The sequence below is a fragment of the Dromaius novaehollandiae genome, chromosome 11, assembly GCF_036370855.1.
Source record: "Dromaius novaehollandiae isolate bDroNov1 chromosome 11, bDroNov1.hap1, whole genome shotgun sequence".
NCBI classification, from domain to species: domain Eukaryota; kingdom Metazoa; phylum Chordata; class Aves; order Casuariiformes; family Dromaiidae; genus Dromaius; species Dromaius novaehollandiae.
In genome coordinates, this window is record NC_088108.1 from 18,852,095 (window position 1) to 18,867,686 (window position 15,592).

General features: G+C 36.6%; 1 long non-coding RNA gene across 3 annotated transcripts in view; it reads right to left on the minus strand.

The window, feature by feature from the left end:
- The window catches only part of LOC135329557 (uncharacterized), a 403,599-nt gene extending 388,168 nt beyond the window's left edge, over positions 1 to 15,431 (minus strand). For all 3 annotated transcript variants that reach the window (XR_010391057.1, XR_010391055.1, XR_010391056.1), the window contains exon 1: positions 15,209 to 15,431. This is a non-coding gene — a long non-coding RNA (uncharacterized LOC135329557). The remainder of the gene's footprint in view (positions 1 to 15,208) is intronic.
- Positions 15,432 to 15,592: the final 161 nt, after the last annotated feature.

Below are 15,592 nucleotides of genomic sequence, written 5' to 3' on the forward strand. Positions count from 1 at the left end.
GAAAAGTGCAGACCCAGGAAATGGAAGAACGGAGAATGGAACCCAGGCAGCTGCTCAACCCACAAAGCCCTTCCATCCAATTCTTCCTCATCTAATGCACATGTGTGGCAATAAAAGTCTACCACTACATTTTCCACAGAGCCCTAAAACTATGGTGAATGTGTTAAACACATACTTGACACTCAGAGGACAAAAGAGATAGCTACATTAAGTCAAAAGCCAAAAACATAAATGGAGGTAAAAGTCTACTCTTCTCTATATGTAATACAAATAATTGGTAAATAATCTAGCAGTTTCACAGGTTTTTCTGGAAAGTAACAAACAAAAATAACCTGACCCATGTAACTAGTCAAGTATGCCTCCTCTGCTAGTGTTCTGTTCAGCGTTCTTCTAGGACTGCAGGCATCTTGGCTCTGTGATACAGGAGCATCTGTGAACCTCTCAGTCACATACAGTGGTCAGGGAAGGTCACATTACTACTGGAATTGAATAAAATGCTATTTAATAAAACACAGAAAATCATCAGTGTAGCACAGAGGAAGCAATAGGCTTCTTCCAAATAAACCAAGACTCTAGTCAAACTTCTGAAACTTATCTGTGTGTGTTTCTAAGGATGGTCAAACACACTTAGTAGTACCAATGTATTGTGCTACTCGACCATCAGAAAAAAAAATGGGAGTGCTTGGGGATTTTGAAGAATGTTTCACTTCCCTAATGAACTAACCATGTCCTAAATATGCTTTTCAAACTGTGTGAACAGATGTCCCAGTGTGGTCAGAACACCTGAGAATCCCTAACGAAAAAATGTTTTACCAAAATTTTCTCGTCATAATATAATTTTACCCACTTCTCTCTTATTCTGTATTCTCTTTGGGTGGAAGAGTGGCGAAAAATAATCCAGTACCTCTTAGGCGACCTAATGCAATCAATCCATAACGTTAAAATCTAGGTACACGTTTACTTCCAGGACTTACCACCTCGACGTACAAAGCTTTGAAACATACGCTTTAATCTTTCCATATTATCACTGAATACAAGGAAGTTGAAAAGTGTTTCTTGGTGTTATTAGTCACATTGGACTTTAAGTTGTTTCTATATGTTTGCAAGCAAAAATATGAATAAGCATTCATTTTTATATACAAATTCTCTTGATCTGACCATCCCTTCACCTCCTCACCATATCTGGTAAGCTTTTTGGTCTCGCAGTAGGTGCTGACCAAGCGTATTATTTGATATTGTAATACCACTCAATCTGGGTGTGTGGGAGTTGCCCCTCCAACATATTTTTTTTTTTTGAAGTACGTAAGCTGCTTTACTGCAGGCTGATCCCAATAAACAGTTACTATTCAAGCACAGACCTCAAGAGTGCTCAACTCTTTCTGAAAGGGGTCTCTGATATCCTATTTCACATTTAGCCTTTAATTATAAAGTGATATGGACAAAACATTTTAATCTCCTATCATCTTACGATAAGGATTTGAATGAGTTCAGGTATCGGCTTGTTGCAAAGTGGCTAGATGAAACGGTAAGAGTGATTGTCAGAAATGACCACTATTTCTCACTACTCAATGGATTTGAAATATCCTCAACTTCTGTTATCCATAAAATATTCAGCTTTGCCCTGACATTTGAATAGCAGCAGGCACTTACTAATGTGAGATAACTCTGTATTCCACTGACATTACCTCTTAATTTATATTATTAGAAAAGATGGAATATTCACAAAATGAACTTATTCATGGTGCCACTCTGCATACCAGAATTGCTGAATTCTTAATTCTATTTTTATTTTTTGCTTTAAAAAAAAAAAACCTGTATGTAGTCTGGATTAGAGATTAAACTAAAATAAATAAATAAATAAATAAAAGGGACACAATTAAAAGATTTTAGGCCTTTCAGAATGACTAAACAGTATTAAAAAAGCCAATTAACTGCTTTTAATTGGCAAAACTGTAGGAAAACTACCAAAAGTTTAGAATAGCTAAACTTCACAGAAGGTCTTTGGAGTTCCTTCAGACATGAATATGCTGTACAGTCAAAGTCTAACTCCAAAGCAGCATGATGTCCAGCTTTGTTATAAAACAAAATAACCTCATTGTCTTTCCTACTGAGGAGGTGGCTCTGCAGCCTGGCTAGCCATTCTAAAATGGCCTTTTTAAATGTTTATTATTCTAGCTAAAAATTTATACAATGCTAACCGGTCATCTCATAAGCATGAGAATACACCAAAGCATGTCTCAAGCACTAATAAGACTAAAAAGATTTCAAAATAGAAAGATTTAAGTATGTGTGTTAACACAGGTGGGCAATTGCTTTACATGGAAGAACCTACCAAGGTAACATTTAAACACAGAAGGTGTCCAAAAGCAAAACAAGATGCAGTTGTTTGCATTGCATTTGGCTATTTTCAGTAGTTAAATACTACAAGGGGAAAAATCCCTGGAGCCAAACCTGTAGAGATCTAGATCAGAGGCTGGCACTCAGTTCGCTGGCTGGTTTAGCGACACACATTTAATGCAGGATCCAGCCAAACTAGAACTTGTTTCTAGTGTGCAAAGTGGTTTACCCTTAATTTGTTAAAGGTAATTGGGAAGATACAACAATATAGACCACAGCAGCAAACATTTCTTCTCTCCCTGAAGAAGGTAAGGAGAACGCTGGCTTCACTGCAGAAGGATAAGCTCCTCCCGTACAGCATTGCTACGTCTCAAGGTGACAAAGGTGCCCACCAGTAAACCATTTTTACTAACACTTTTCCATCAGGGAAAGCAGCACATGCAAATATTAGGTGAAAAGCAGTGTCTCCAAATGAAATAAATAATTTAATATATTTAGACGATGGACTGTATGAGAAAAGAATATTCACACATGCACACAGTGTGTCCTGATAAAACAGGTCCTGAGCTTGCAGTCAGCTTTGCAATGAACTTGCACAGAGTCAAGGTAAACACAAAGTAAAACTTGGTCACTACACTTGATTTTCTTACCATTAAAACCACCACAAACTGTTGTGTCTAACAGGTGAAAAGCTTGTTGCCTTCCCAGATACAGTTCTGTTGTAGGCTTTCATAATGTCAAGACATGGGTGTTTTTTCTGGCAACAACTTTTTCCCTGATGCAGTTCTGTTTTGTCAAACACACTAAACATTTAGAATAGACACTTTTAGTAAAAACACCCCAAATATTTCAACACCTCTTAGAATTCTGTCAAATTGCCTTTTCCAGTCTTAGCATTCCAAGTTCCAGATCAAGAGAAACAAATTTTTCTCTGATAGTGTCTATGAACAGAAATTTGAACTGAAAACATTTTGATCACCCAATAGTAAGGTAGTTTGTACAAGATTTGGCCAAAGACTGAACTTATCATCACAAAGTAAAGAGGAAACATTCAGATGCACTACAGAAAACTAGAAATCATCCAATACAATCTTCCTAGGGATAAATGAATTACCTTAAGGTGTCAGAAGTAATCTTTCTTTCTAAAGACCTTAAAAAAACACTGAGTTTCATTTGTTAATTTTCTACCTAATCAGTACACCCTTCACCCTCAAACCTGATATACCATTAAGCCGTTCACTTTTGAAACTATCCTTAATCCCCCTCTAATTTTACCAAAAACCTAAGAATGGTTTTCCTGAATCATTTCCTCACAAAAAACAATCCCCAAATTAATCTTAAAAATAGTTATGCAGGCAACATGCTGGTAGTGAAAAAGATGCAAAATGTCTTCAAAGAGCACTAGCACGGGAAGCTAATCAATTCTCACAGCACTGCATCTAGCTTATGCCCCAATTTATTCTTATAAGACAGAATACTAAGTAAGGTTCACGTCTACAGACAACACTTTTAACAATCCTTTTGCAGGCAGAAAATTCCTGTAGCATCAGTCTGAAATAATTTCTTGTCATTAATAAGCAAGTTTATTCCCTGTTATATTAAAACTGGTGAAAGAATAATGAAGTCTTCACTCTACAAAATATATTCTTTTTTCAGCCGAGTTGTGTTTTAGATTCTTTTTTGACTGCATAACAGATGCCTTGCTGCTGCTGGTCTGTGCCTGCTCCTTGGCCATGCGGTGCTCGTTACACAGCCCGCTGAGATACTAGTCAGCCACATACAACTGGCAGAAAAATGGGAACTTCATGAATAAACATTTGCTTAAAAATCACATTATTTCATCATTTTCTGTTTCTACTGTGGTTACTCCTCATCTCTAAATCGAACTAATACCAAGCAAAAACTACTGCAGAGCTTTAGTTTCCACCAGCACAGAAATTTATACAGGCAAACAACGTGCATTTCTATAACAGCAGCGTCTCCAACCTTGCAAACTTCCCACTGAGATCATTATTTCATCCCTTGGGGTGTTCCAATTATCCTCCATTTTTAACCAGGCTAGAGCAATGAGAAAAACAAATAAGAAGGAGGGTTAAGAATAAGAAAAATGGTTCCACTTTGAACATTGGGATTTGTTTCTTCAGAGTGCAGATTCTCACACATCAGCAAAACCAGACTAATGCTAGGGAAGAACAAGGCCTATTTCTTCATCACAGCTCTGGGTAAAGCTCTCCTAAAAGGTTTAAAAATATACATAATTAAAAAGGAAGTTGTTTAGGATTAATCAGAATTTCCAGAAATTATCAGTGATTGCAGATACCTAATTTGAAACATATTTAAAGAGAGAGTTTTTATCATGTGCAGAATACGTATCTTATGAATGAGAAATACCTTTACATGAGCATTCAGAAGTACAGGCACTTCAAAAGCACGGCCTTAGGCTTCAGTACTCAGAACAAAGCAGCAGTCACGTAAGAACGTACAAAACCATCTCCTGCCTTGCCTTTTCTCTTGCTGTTCCTGAACACTATGCATACTGGGCACATGGCAAAAACAGCATCAGGAAAAAACATTAGCAAAGGAGGTATATTAGAAAGTACTCTGGAGAAAAAAAAAAGCCAAGAGGTATTCTGGCCTAATTAAAAAAACAAACCTCCTTTTTTTAAAAAAACTACATATCACAATGACTACCTACCACAGGAAGAGAAAGAAACTCTAAAATACAGCAGTTTATCTTTTGTCCCAGAAAAAGAAAAATTGGCAGGAAGGATTATACATGTGTACAGCATACAGAAGACTTATCGTTAAAGCTTTTCATCCTCAAGGTTTTTTTTTTAGCTGTCAGTATACATTTTAGTATAAACAACAGAATCTGAGTATTGATGTATTGTATTACTTTAATAACTACTCTGTGTTTATATGCTAGCTTCATGATTGCTGGTATGTACTTTATTTGTTCGTTTTATATAAGTACTTGGTTCCCAATTCCTGTAACTCTCCCTCTCTTCCCACCCTGCTTGGAATTTCCAAATACAGGATATTAAAAGGGAAGGCTACATGACTTCCGACTTGAACTGTTCCACAACACTAGAAGGTTAGCTGTGAATATTTCTAGCGAGATGCCTAAACCTACCTCACAAAACCTAGTGCTAGAAATAGACCACCATCATTTTGCAAAGAATATATCACAGAAATAAATATTTTGTCTTCTGGTATTGTAAGCAAAGAATTGAATCTAATTTAATGCACTAATGATTAAGAAGAAATTAAAGTCATGTAGATCATGAAGTGAGATATAAACACATAACCAGAAATGACCAGATGCATACAGTATCTTTAAAAAGGACGATTTAGCAGTGAAAGGAAAATGACCAAATTAACTGGAAGTCCAAGAGCATGGAGATAGAAATGGCCTAATTTTGCTTAATGAGCAGCAGATATTTCAGAAACTATTAGCTCTGCCTTTCTCTATTTAATAAGGTAAATTTGATTCTCGTTATTATCAGCCCTTAGTCTCTGAAGTCTGCCCCGACCAAATCCTTGAAAGCTTTCACATCGTAACAACAGGAAAAATTCTTACCACTTAATATATTTCATAAAAAGAACTAGGATACTAAGATGCTCAATATTCTGGCTGCCTAATATTCTTTTTTGCTATTAAATCAAAATGTTGATGTTTTTGTGTCATCCTCGACAATTATTTAACTATGCAAAGTGAAGAACAAAATGATCTCACATATATGCTCTGGAACAAAAACACAGCATACCGAAGCTTTTGAAACAGCCTACTGCTGTATTAGTGAGATTCAATATTTATATTGCAATTAATACCTAGTGGAAAAATACCACTTAGGCTTACATGCAACATATTTTTAGAATGTCTCTCTTCAAAATCTCAGATGTTGCTTATTTACAAAAAAAGGTTTTTATTGAATATTTTAAAACTCAAATGCATTCCAGAATCATGTGTGTTTGTCCACTGGCAGAAAAAGACTCCATGATTTTGAAAGAGAGATGCTGCTTGTTATCCTTTCCCTTGAATTTTGACTCCCTATTAACCACCCTCATCAACCGTGCTTTTCCTAGAACTCAGTGCATTGGCAATTGCTTTACTCTGTGAGTAACAACATTTATTTAATAAAGGCATAGACGAAATTTGTATAAAGATTTTCTAAAAGCATCTTAATCTTGGTTTTCAAAATTTCTGGGCTCTGGACTTGACTCTCATTATAGAATGCTCCTAGTCAAAATAAAACAAAAAAAAAAATTAACAAAGGCTGTTGGCATCAGCGACTGGTTTTGTGCAAAGCAAAACAGAAGGACGAGTCATCTTGATAACTGCCCCCATCAATTACGATACCGATATTAAATAATTTGAGAAGAATCTATGTTCACACAATGGTTAAAATTTCTATGACTCGAACAAAGTATCGAGGTTTAGATGTCCTCATAGGAGATCTCAACAAATGACAAAATAAAATTCAACGAAAATTTATATGAAAGCAAAGCTCAGAATTAATTATTTCATTTTCAGCTTGAGAAAGGCAGCGATTGGGGATATCTAGAAAGCATACAAATCTAAAGGTACGAAAGAACAACAATATCTAACATATTCCCTCTGTCCGATGAGCAAGCAATTTCCTCTCACCTAATAAACATTGTACTGAAAGACTGAAAGGGGTATGTTTTGAGTCAGTGCAAAAAATAGCTTTGATGGTAATGGAAAGGATAATAGAACAATAACATTTTGGTAGAATCCATGGTCAGTGCAGTATATATTATAGTATATTATCTATGAAAAAATAACAGTGTTCAATAAATAAGAATGTCTTCTACTACAAAAATACAGCTACCATATTCTACGTCATGAGAATATTCTTCGTAATCAGACTTGGCAGTGTTCCCTTCAGAGACCATTACTGACAAGATGGGAATTACTGACCTGTGCCACACTACTTAACTAAATGCTGTTTAACAAAAAAATAAATCTGAAAATTGCATATATATAGGTATAAACTGCTCTTTTTCTCATATTTAAAAATAATCTATGAACACTAACTCATCTACATGTTTCTCAAAGAGGTATCAGAGACCCATCTTCTATCTAGAAGATATGGAAATCTGGAAAGTATTAGCTATATATACAGTAGGGAATAGGCAGAAGTACAGATGCACACTGGGAACGTATATGCATCTTTTTTCCTTGTTTTTCTTTCACAAGAGTCAAGAATAGGTAACAATTGTGTGTTCTTCTTTACCCACATTGTTAAGGGAATTAGGAGATGCTAATGAACTAGATGGGCTGAGACTGAGCAACGTGACTTTCTTTCTCCAGAATTCAACATGAAAATGCAACGCCGCACCTCTAACAGAACATTTCCAGGTCTGAACTCCTTCCTGAACTCCAAATAAATGCTAAGCTTAAAACATTAAACATGTACTTTTATTTAAGTAGAGCATGAAAGAAAAAAAAAAAAAAGAGAAAGAGATCCTGCCCTATTAGACATTTTGTTTGGAAGGAGATACACATCTTTCAGTTTGCAACAGCATTAGCTATTTAGCCCTCATCTAGAAGTACACATGAATGCACTCTGTAGCCCTGGCTATCTCTTTAAACACGTACACACTTAGTTCCCAAATGCTGCAAAAGGTACATCTTGCGCTCCTTTCAGTGGCCAGCAGTGCAAGATGGAAAATGGATTTTAATTACTACTTTGGTATGTGACAGCTAGCTGCTGAGCAAAAGCTGTTCCCTTAACATTGTAAGAAATCCTTTAGAAAACTTAGACTGAAGAATCAAGTAGTTCAGTTTTGAATAATTAGATGAAGAGAAATCACAGCTGCATGCATAAAAGGAGCAAATATGACCAGAAGGGATCCACACTCACACAGTTATTAAGTTATAATAAACCTTTCCTACTGCAAGTCTTGCTTCAAGTTTCTCTGTGCAAGAGGCTAGTATCCTCCAAGCCTGGCTGAGATCATTTTGTTAAGCTTGCTGTACTGCACAGTTTTCTTGCCCCTGCTTCAAACTGTGTTTGTAAGGCTCTTCTCACAAAGGTTTTTCCAAATCCTCTTCCAGGCCCTTGATAACTAGAAATGTTAAGACCAAATTCTGTTCTCTCTTTGCTGAAATGTAAAGGACAGCAAAACTGATTCCACCCTCTTCTCTTTACCACACTGGACTACCTCCAGCAGAAGAGGCTGAGCGTGCACGGGGGGACTACTGCGATCACAAAGCTTTCCCCTGTGAGACCTCACACCTCTGCCTCTGGTGCTCTTGAGAAATGACAGACCTTTTTAAAGAGCTTAGTGTTTCAAAAGTGTCTCAAAAATCCAAATTTATATCCTTACTGTTTGTTAGTCTGGCTTGAGTCATAATTTACCCATGAAACAAGTTGTTCAGCTGGCTGACTGCGCTCTGGAGCACTTCTGCTCATACCTAACAACTCCTTGGGAAAAAAAAAGAGCTAGAAATGAAGCAGCTTCACAGTGCAGCATGACTCTACTCTTTTATACAGCAGAACCAGTGACCCACTTGCAAATGATGGGACAAGAAAGTAGTTCCCGTGCTCCATTATTTGTGGTAGTGATAGATTACAATTCCCTCCTCATCCATTGCAGTGGAAAGTCAATCAAGTAGTTTAAACCATTTGTATTTGGGAAGTTAAAACTTAAATTACAGCTGTCACCTTTGCACTGGAAGAGGAAAAAGAACAGGTAGAGCACAGCAAAGTTTAAGAAGTTTTTCCTTAATCACTTTTGACCTGAGACACATGCTTATAGCCCAGTTTTGATGCAACAATACCAGACATGCAAGCACAGTGACCCTGACTCTTGGCCCAGGTGGAGGAAGCATGCCACATAAGCATACCCACACAGCTCTGCAGCCAGCTTGCAGGCTCTGATGAGCCCTAATGACTCACCATGGAGGGAACGGGAATCATCAAGCATGCAAAACAAGACATTAATAATTTTCTGTCCTCCATTTACTTAGGAATCTGTGGAGTGACCTTGCATCCTTGTTTACATAAAATTCATTCTGAAAAACACACACACACAATGAGGAGGTACTGTTCCCAAGTATGTCCTAACAAAATATCTTATTTAATCACTTCTGTATGCTATTTAAAGTTTGAAAATGCCACTTTACCACCACCACATAAGCCGCCACTTTAGCACTGTTACAGTTCTGCTTTAGCAAATTAAGTTCTTACAGCAGCTGCATGAATTTCTATTTCATTTACTAAACAGGAAGAATGGTCCAGCAAATAGGTGTTACTGCACGTATGTGCACAGCGGAGCTGAGCGTAACACCTCTCAGTGGGATGCATTTGTGTGCAGTGTGCTACGCGGCACTGGTTTCTATCCTGAGGGCATGAAGTTCTTGAGAGAATAAAAGGAAGTTGTTTTCCAAGGAGAGCTTTAAAGTACAGCTTCCAAGACCTAATGTTCTGTTGAAATAGATACAATGGTAGAGGCTCCCTTTGGAGGTTACTTTCTTTGCTCTTTTCATTACATTCCTTTTAAAATCTTCCTATAGAATTCATTTTTGGCTGACACACTGGGGACAAATTCATAGTTTGGGAGTTCCAGGTTGGAGGAAGGTTATCAGATGATCATTGATCAGTTTACTTGCTAATTTACCTTTCCACTCCAAAATTTTTGTGCTCAGCAGCAGGGAAAGAATGGAGTCAGAGGAGGAACGGGGAGATGGGGCACCAACCCCATCAGTGAGAAGCGAAGGGAAACATTAGCTTTAGCAGCAGGAGAAAGAGAGGTCACGAAAGAAGAGCGAAATGCAGGCGCAAGAGCAAGACGAGCCCTTAGAACTCGAGCAGGGGAGAATTATAATGAAGGAGGGGAGAACCTCAAGGGCAATGAGGTGAAAGGCAGAGGAAGTGGAACAGAGCTGGAAATCACAGAGGTAAAGAATCAGGGGAGTTGGAAAGAGGCACGCGTTTTATAATACCCCTGCCTTTGCTGCAGTCAAAGATGTGACTTGAACTCATGAGGACATGCCTGTGTTTCCTTACAATATCCATCCTGGGTACTGAAAATGCCCAGCTGAATACATACGCTCGAAAATAATCCAAGCCAAGGTATAATGACACAGTAAATCAAGATTTAGGGACAGATTAAAATTATGCCAGCTTAATGATGTGGAGCACTAACCCAGCACGTTTTGAATTTGGTCAAAAATTTTGAAGACTAGCTTTATTATATCAGCTTTAGGACACAGTCTGTCTGCTCTACTCTAACTTTAAGCCCATTTATCTACCTGTCTACACCCAACACAGAAGTAATAAGCCAGCATGAATTCTAATCATATGCTCTGGTTAACTGGACAGAAATGGGATCGTGTATTCATAGCTAACCTGGATCAAATCTGCACTGCTTGAGGATCCAAGAGTACGCACTTTCAGCACTAAGGAATTTTGGCACGAGTTCAGTGCTACTGAAACGAATGCTCTACTGCGAGCAACGATGGCTTTGTCAGCTTTTGTTGGAAAAACACAGGAATTAATGAGACAATAACCAGAAAATATGCTTTGAATTATTTTCACATAGGGCAGGCGTACGTGAATGTGTAACAAGGCTGTAAATATTTCTCTCTTGATTATCAATTCTGGTAAGCCTCTTAAGAGAAATCTCAATTTTAAGTGGACATAGTTTCACCTTTCAGAAATGCTTCTGAAGCCTGCATTTTCCTTCTTGGGAGAACTTAGTCCAACAGTTGTGCCAGGAAATATAAAAAATAAACAAAAAAACCAACAACCACCCTCCCCACTCTACTGCCAGTTCATTTATAAGTTTATTACAGATGTACTTGCCAAACAAAATATTTTCTGTCTGCAGTACTTCACATTCAAATTAAAGGGGAAAAAAAGACTTAAAATTCAGGATTTCCTGGGAGAATCAAGTCTATATGATACAGTCTATATAGATAGATAGACTTCTTAATAAGAACCCAAACTCATATCTAAAAAGAGGGTTTAAAAGAGCAGTATTTTTTAATAGTTATTACTGTTAAAAGCAAATGACTCATTTACAGCATCTGGCTTTACTTGTGCATAAAATTATCTATAACCATGCAGCAATATTTGTTTTGATTCAATACATCCTGAGTGACATTTATCACAGTGTAATTTGTGAATAAAATTCTTGTTGGATAAAAAAGACATTTTCCTTACAGTTATCAAAATAAAGATAAAATGCATATTGAAATATTGGCCAGAGTTAACACAGCATACAGAACTGGGGAGAAACAAAGGCATCAACAGTTACACGATAAAGTCTCAAAACAATTTGCAAATTATTCAGCAAATTATTTCATATGATAAGCAACTGACAATTAAAGTGTGTCAGGTGTATCTACTCCCTTACCTTAAATCTTCACAACAGACTCCAGATAGACAGTGCCATCTTACAGCTCATTTTAGTAATGAAATTCTAGCCACTGCTGTCTGATAATTAATAATGTAGCATCTGGTTCAACAAGGATATAATTAAAATTTCAGATGCAAACATTATAAATTGCTGATACTCTGGGCTATAAATCTCTATAGTGTCTTTTAATGAAAATAAATTGAATTGACATTGTTTCTAAACGAGTTGACTTGTTTCACCTTCACTCTTAGTATCTTATTAAGCTTTCTGACTCTGTTGGAAACATTTGATTCTAACATCATCTTCCTAGAAAAGATAAGATTAGTAATGCCCAATGTCATAGAACAAGCAAGCAAAAAACCGCATAAATACTGGATACACCCACAATCTTACTACTCATGGAGATTTACTAACTTTATATTAAAAGATTCAAGTAATTACTTTAGGCTTCATGGATATATGAATATTTCTATTATGCTACCTGATCATGCCTAAAATTGTAGCTTTGTTAAGATGACTCCATCAGAATAATCTGGTCCAGTTTGATTATAACAGCTACATTCACAGCTTCAGTCATAAAACACAGGTAACAGAAATGGGGTAAAATAGACTTTAAGATTCAATTACTATTAAGCAGACAACCAAGTGCAACAAGATGAAAACAATAATAAAATCGTTTTTGTATCTACATTTTTCAAAGCAAGAAAAGAAAAAGACTTCAAAGAAATGAAAGTAGTACAAGTATTTTGTTCTGAAACTTTTGATTTATTAGGAAGGGAGTCCACTCTCTTCAATGTCATAAAACCACTATGAATTCTCCCAATTTGACATAATTTTTTTTGGAAGGGGATTTTCTAAAGTCTTAAGCCACCCTAAATCTTCACATCTACATGCAGAACATGTGTAGAAGTTGTTACAGTATTTTCATATTTTGAAGAAGTGTATATGGACAAAATTTAGAACCTTCAAAATCTTCACAAACACAGAAGAATAAAAACCTCCAATTTAGTTTAAAACAGAAAATGCAGCTTTTTAGAAATTTACTATCTGATTATGCCAGCTTTTTAATTTCTTCTTTCCATCATCTTCTTCAGTCACAAATTTAATTGAGAATACTCTCTTGTAAAACTCTTTGGGTTCTGTAAGGAAGTGAAAAAATAATAAAAAAACCCTTCTCAGCTATATGGTCTTATGTGGAGTCTTTACTATAGAGCAGGGGAATTTTGAATCCAAGAAAAATGATTAAAAGGGAATACCATCCAGCTCCTCAGTATCACAAAAAGTGTTTCAAACCAGAAAGAATTCTGTTTTGTAGCAAGTGTGCAGTAGATGAAAGAGTCCTGTATACCCGTGATCAGATACCTTGTCTCTTGAACTTCACGTGGGACTACAGACTCAGTTTTTGCTAGCTTTGAGGAGGTATTAAGTCACAAATAATGACCTTCAGTACTGTCATTCACTTGGGGAAGGTTTTTATAACTGTGCATCTTTGATGTCACTGATTTTAGAGTTCTACAAAGCTTTAAAACAAGAAAGATTCTAAGCTTATTTTTGTCTGATCGTACCAAAATGGAAATAACTGTTCATGGGAGATAAAACTAGGGAGGAAGGAGGTACACAGAGATACTGGAGAGAGGAAGAAAAATATAAGCACAAACCTACTAGTAACAAAAGAAGTTTTAGATTTACAAAGATTTAGAAGTGGTCAATAGTGTGAGAGAGAACTGAAAATATGGTACAGATTGAAGATGAAATAGAAAAGCATTAAGAGTTTTGTATTTCTTTTTAATAACCAAGGAAACTGGAGATACAGTCAATTCTTTATTTCTCATTGTAAAGTAAATTGGGGAGGGGGGGAGGAGGGGATTGTACTTCTAGAATAATTCAGAGGAGCAAATTCAGCATCTATTAACAGGATTACCAGCCTGGGAACAGTTTCAAGTCATTAAGTTCAATTTCTGAGAGAGGCAAAAGAGTGTGGCTCTCCCTGACCTCCCAGATCCTGGTTTTTGATAGCAGACCACATCTATTTGCAGTAGATCCAAACTACTGCTAACTTTAAAGTGGTTTGAAACTGCCTCCTGACTTACTTTGCAAAGGAACGTGCCTATTAGTCTTGAGATGTAGCAGAGAGACTGCCCTGGACATCATACTGTGTATTCTGTCTAATATCAATGTAAAGGGGAATACTCTCAAAGATGTAGGAAAAGGTCACAGGAAGAATGCTCAAGATACAATAGAGAAACACATTTTTCTTAGCCTGATAATGAAAGAAAGGAAAAGAGGAACAACCGCAGGAAAAACACACAAGCCTCTGCCTCTACGTAAGCAGGTGCTTGACGAGTCAGAAGACTGAGCTCACCTACGCAGAAGATGCTGAAGAGCCACACTGGAATGTAACCACTAGACACAGGAAGTAAATTAAATAAGCTTCAAAGCATAAGCCTCGACAGAACTTGAAACATTATTTTTCAAAGAACTCTTTTTTCTTCTCTTTGAGATAGTGGTTTGTTGTTCAGAAGCTATAACCCTGAGCCACAGATATGAAGACTAATGAAACCTGAACCAAATTAAAAAAAAAACTCACATAGATGGTTTAATTATTTGGAGATTATTTTGATACACAGTATTAAAAGTCATATCACTTTGTCAAAATACTTTGACATACATGCCTATAAAGCAAGTAAAAAGTGGACTGTTACTCAGTAAAAGCAATATACAGTGACTAGCATACAAAGCTGCCGGTAAACTGGGTTAGACTATGCTGTATTCAAGCTTAAGTGCTCCCCAACACTAAAGCAGTAGAACAGTAAAAAGAATGTCAGAAAGTATGTGCATGTTCAAGCATGTACACACACAAAACAAGATCGGTATAAAATATTGAACAGAGATGGCTACAACAAAAACAACAAAATTAAGTTACACTGATACATCATTCTGAGAAAAGACACAAAACCCTGCAAATTTTATAACAAACTAATGCTTACATGATCTTTATTTTGCAAATACTGCTGTATTTAGGGAAAGAATAATTAACCTTAAAAATTTACCTTCATTGTTAGGGAAAAACAGACAGCAAAACTAGCAACTGACACTCAGAAAAAGCAGGTATTTTCTATCTCCAAATCACAAAATACATGACGTGTTTGGCTCAAGAAAACAAAACAGACAGCTATATAGAGTTCAGGCTATGAAGTGAGGAAAAACAACTAGAAAAACATTTCAGCCATTACTCACTTTTGCACTGCAAGCAGAGGGTTTTTTGCTAATGGAAATATTGAGTCTGCATCATGTATTTCAGCATGAAAGAAAGGATATAAAGGGACTTGAAAGAAGTCTGAAGTTAAGCAACTAAGCTATCTTGAAATCTTTAAGGAGACTTTCTCCTGTATAGTATACGTAAGAGCAACTAAAGATTACGCAAAGATATAAATCCTGCCACGTAGTCAAGAAAACTCTCCAAATCAGCCCAAGTACATACCTCATTTTAAAGTTTGTTCTTATAACCGTTTCCTCTTCCCCTGGCCCATTTTTTCTTTTTATGCAAGCTTTTTATGTAGACATATCTTTATCCTAACAAAATAGGGCTCTGTGAGTTGTCCCATTTCCTTTCCTCTCTGCTCAAAACCCCCCTTGAAATCTGAACTATAAGAAGAGGCAGGAAACTCTGATGAGATTCATCACCTTTAAAAAAAAGAAAAAAGAAAAAAGTAAAGAAACATAGAAAATGACTATCCCTTACCCAGAGCTGTCTGGCTAGATACAGAACATAGCAGCACATCTACTTACTAGACTCACAGAGAAGAGCGAGCTGTGGCAAGCAAAGACCCATTTTTACTTCTCAATACTAAGATGCCTTTCTTCA